The sequence below is a fragment of the Limulus polyphemus genome, unplaced genomic scaffold, assembly GCF_000517525.1.
Source record: "Limulus polyphemus unplaced genomic scaffold, Limulus_polyphemus-2.1.2 Scaffold7908, whole genome shotgun sequence".
Lineage (NCBI taxonomy): Eukaryota > Metazoa > Arthropoda > Merostomata > Xiphosura > Limulidae > Limulus > Limulus polyphemus.
Genome location: NW_013673518.1, coordinates 9,278 through 14,737, shown reverse-complemented (window position 1 = coordinate 14,737; position 5,460 = coordinate 9,278).

The window sequence follows — 5,460 nt, the reverse complement described above, 5'->3', positions numbered from 1 at the left end:
CCACTCTAGTCAAACTAGAGATTAAAACATACTGCTTGACTACTCTAGTCAAACTAGTGATTAAAACATACCGCTTGACCACTCTAGTCAAACTAGTGATTAAAACATACCGCTTGACCACTCTAGACAAACTAGTGATTAAAACATACCGCTTGACCACTCTAGTCAAACTAGAGATTAAAACATCCTGCTTGACCACTCTAGTCAAACTAGAGATTAAAACATCCCGCTTGACCACTCTTGTCAAACCAGTGATTAAAACATACCGCTTGACCACTCTAGTCAAACTAGTGATTAAAACATACTGCTTGACTACTCTAGTCAAACTAGTGATTAAAACATACCGCTTGACCACTCTAGTCAAACTAGTGATTAAAACATACTGCTTGACTACTCTAGTCAAACTAGTGATTAAAACATCCCGCTTGATGCATATTTCAAAACAACAAAATGTATGAACGTTTATGGAGGGGCCTGATATTATGACCAGTTATTGTAGTTTCATGCATATTTCAAAACAACAAAATGTATGAACGTTTTTGGAGGGGCTTGATATTATGGCCAGTTATTGTAGTTTCATGCATATTTCAAAACAACAAAATGTATGTACGTTTTTGGAGGGGCCTGATATTATGGCCAGTTATTGTAGTTTCATGCATATTTCAAAACAACAAAATGTATGTACGTTTTTGGAGGGGCCTGATATTATGGCCAGTTATTGTAGTTTCATGCATATTTCAAAACAACAAATAACCTTAACCTTTCGAAATTATACAAATCATACAAATAACCTTAACCTTTCGAAATTATACAAACTCTGTTAACTCTCTAAGATCAAACATTATAATCCCAGCTCTGTGAATGAACCTATTCACAGCTGAATCAAAATATATCAAAAATAGACTTTGAGAAACAAGAGAGAAATTTGTGAATATCGAAACAGAAAAACCACATGAAAGGTTGGATAAAAACAAAATCTGCATGGAAAATATCCGTATTCCATCTGTTAAAGTAGCAACATGCATATTTCTCCATACACACTATTTTCAAAAGGAAAAAGTTTAGTGGAATTTTATGTTATAAAATTTTTTTGTTTTAGTAAAATGATACAGAATGTGTTATCTGCACTCTAGACGCTGCAGGGAATTAAACCTTAGGTTTTAGCATTGTAAGTCTGTAAACTTACTATTGACCCACTGGGAGACTTATCACATATCAAGTTGATTCTAAGTTTTCTAGTATATCTTGCTTACTTGCAAGAAAATTCAATGTTGAAAAACTGATTTGAAACTGGACTTGTATATATCACACTAAAGTACAAAAAACATTTAAACAGCCCCTCAATAAAAAACTTTTAAATATAAAACACTGTTGAGAAATCCTTAGAAACTGGAAAACAAAAAGAAAGGTTCATTAACATGGTCTACAAGAATTTAACAATGACACTTGTGAAAAAGTAATATCTGTACATTTTAGTAATGATGAGATTAAAAACAGTGGAGTTTCTCTGAATGAACAAGCAGACCTGATATAATTTAATTTAGTAATTTCACCCACTGTGTCTTAATTCTCATAGAGATGAATGTAGCGATAATTGATTTCAAAGAGAGGAAAATTACAAAAATGACAACTGAGAACATCAAGAAAAAATTAGTAACAAACATTAAATGACCAACAAAAATAACGACCAAATGTAACATAAAAAATGATGACATAATGAAAGTTTGGCATGAGAAAGTTTGTATGTTAGTCCACAGAAACATTGGGCAAGAGATAATCAATGTTTTCCTTTTGTCAAACTTGTAGGTGTATATGATGAGCTGCTGAAAGTTTGTGACAGGTAATTTTACACTTTTCATTGTTCTTTCCAATTTTTAAAATAAAGTTCTAAACTCGACACCAAGCACATTTTAATTACTTCATTTATCTTGAGTTCAGTTGAAAAAACACTAAGTGAGACTAGCACAAAAAAATTTATTATTAACTTACACACAAATTTCAAAGAATACCGGAAAACTTCTCGTGACTCGAAACCAAATACAACAATTCTCCAATCTTTCTTTGCATAACATCCATGTAACCATTCCAAAAAACAAAACACAAGAAATATTCAACATGATTACATCACTCAAGTAATAGATACATGTAAAATAACCGTGTAATACTGAAAAATACCATTTTCTTATCATTTAAAATGTTGTCTATAATTTTGAAATAAGAATAAATATATAAGTTACAAATATAAGTTTTATTCAAAGATTTTAGTTGAAATATGTTTAGCAAAACACCTAATGATTTTAACAAAAAAAAGCCTTAAATCATGAATAACAAACAGGCATAGTTACATTACCATGAGGTTATATTACAGTACTGGTACGTGCATAAAACATGTATATATTTATTCATAAAATTAACAAAGAAATTGTAGCACCTGGTGTAGCAATACTACAACTGATTGTATAATATTGTATACTGTGCAAATGGCCAAATAACAAAACCATCAGCAAATTTAAAAACAGGTTTATACTCTTTTTGTTTTTCAGGCTAAAGAAAGATACTTTCCAGTTAGAGAAATATAAAAGAGTTTTACTTTGGAACAGTAAAAACAATTCTGTGATGTAAGTACTGCAGCTATAAAACTCTAAAACTTAGAGACCAGTACGTAAATATTTCAATAACAGCTTGCATGGAAGCACGCATACTATTACATGAATATTAAGCTAATCTCAAAGAAGTATGTAAAAGTAAATTAAATTACAAAGAAGAAACTGGACAGCCATTATTACTATTTTTCAGAAATAGTTTTATGTATGGTCATTTAATGCTTTGTTTACTGATTTAACTATTAAATACATGTGGAATTCTTTTCTTAAAATCAGCTCTTGTTGGCCAATAGAACTACAGTTTGTAGTGACATCAGCTCAAATCAGCCAATAGAACTACAGTTTGTAGTGATATCAGCTCTTGTTGGCCAATAGAACTCCAGTTTGTAGTGAAATCAGCCTCTCATCAGCCAATAGAACTACAGTTTGTAGTGACATCAGCTCAAATCAGCCAATAGAACTACAGTTTGTAGTGACATCAGCTCAAATCAGCCAATAGAACTACAGTTTGTAGTAACATCAGCCAAGCTAAAGCTGTACATGATAACGCCAAAATTAGTTTTAGCAGTGATCCTAATATTTTATGTTTCTCTAGTAATTGTTGACACATTTTATTAAAACTGTGTATTTTTACTGTAATAGTATTATCCCTACTGCTCATTCCTACCTTACAGCCATCTGGTTTGTCAACAAAAACAATTTCACCATACAAAATGGCAGATATTACCAAGTCAGAAAGCTAAACACAAATTTCAATACATCCTTCCCTACTAGACAAAAATACAAAACTCAATAACCCAAAGCTTTCAAAAGGTGGACTATACTAGGTAAGAAACCCATTTTCAGTTAAATAAATAAAAAAATGTACAGGTAGCTGTATTTACATGTACAATAGGAATAAAAACTTTCTATTTTTACATTTACTGTAAACTGTTAAGGCTTGGGGTGAAAAACACCTGCTTATGGCCTGTGAACTTAAAACACGTAGACACTTGAAATAAGCCCAGATTACATACATTTGAAATAACAAAAAAAAAGAAAGATTGAATCTCTTTAAATCTTATAACTACATTCAATTAGATATCAACAGAAAAACCACAGCTACATTCAAGCACAAGAGAGCCAAAGTTAACCTGATGAGCATTTCTATTATATACTAAAAAAATTTTAGTTTACATGTCAAACTCTAAAGTAATTTCACATATTTCAGACATTTGCTACATCAATTTTCATGCCAGTATTCCTCAATTTAACTACTGTTATAAAACATTTTAATACTGTTATTATTTGAAATATTATATATTTTAAATACTATAAATTTGATAATAAAAACAGTTAAATGAAATGATACAGTTTTCTGTCGCTTCAAGCAGACACTACCAACAATACTGCGCTTCAAGCAGACACTACCAACAATACTGCGCTTCAAGCAGACACTACCAACAATACAAAACTAAAGAGAAATTATTTAATGACCTTCAGTATTACTGGGATGACAATGACCACTGTTTTAGACACTTTGATGAAGTACAAGTACAAGACACTACCAACAATACAAAACTAAAGAGAAATTATTTAATGAGCTTCAATATTACTGGGATGACAATGACCACTGTTTTAGACACTTTGATGAAGTACAAGTACAAGACACTACCAACAATACAAAACTAAAGAGAAATTATTTAATGAGCTTCAATATTACTGGGATGACAATGACCACTGTTTTAGACACTTTGATGAAGTACAAGGTGTCCAAAAAGTCTGGAACCACAGATACGTGACTGATTATGTCGCTATCAAAGTATGAGAAGGTCGAGTTAATCCAAACTTATTTTGAATTACAAGGACAGTGTGTGGAAGTGCCTATGGTTCCAGACACCTTTTCTATTTGAAACTTTCACCAAATAACTTGTCATCCATATACATAAAAATTATCTTAATTATCTTATTGGCTAAACTTAATTATGAAAATAATGTTTTTCTTAATCATTAGACATCATCAAACGTCTGTCCAAGTATGAGTTAAATAATCTAAGAAACCCTCAGGCAACAGTTTATGGTTTGCTGTTCCCTCAGGCAACAGTTTATGGTTTGCTGTTCCTTCTTCTACACTTTTCTAATTCTTTTCCAAGAACTTAACTAAAAAAACTTCTTAAAAAAATTGAAATAATCATGTGAGCATTTTATTCTTAGGCTTTCTTAACTCTTTCAACCTGAGGTCAGTCCCTGGGACTGACCTCGTAACCATTTTGTGCTCGTTATAGTTTTCATGCTATAGCTTTTAAATTACTAAGCAAATGTTAAAGAAATTTGGCAGATTATCAGTAAACATTACAATGCTTTCGTACATAAAATATCAATTTTTTTTTAATCTTGCCTATCTATCACGCAAAGTAATTTTTATTTCAAGATTAATAATACTTTTATGCATCAGAAAAATTTGAAATTTAAGATGTGAAATCTTTATAATGTCCGAATAGTTATCAAACATTTCTTAAGAAAAAACTATTTTATCTGTTATTTTCAGTAATTAATCTCTGTACGGGTTCAGTAAATTTGACTGATCTCACAACCACCATAAAAATTTAGGAAATAAATATAAATTATGCCTCTTTCATTCTAGAATGACAACAAATTATATCACAAAAACATAAGTGTTTAGACTAAGTAGCTTAAATCTCATAACATTATACATTTATATATATATTTATTATTTTTATTATATTGACCTTTCACCCATGCTTAGCTAACAGTACAGAAGTTACAACAATACGGTTCACATGCACTCGTGTTACCATACCAAATAACATAAAGGTGACCTTTGATCTGTAACTTTGTCTTGGCTGTGTTATAGTCG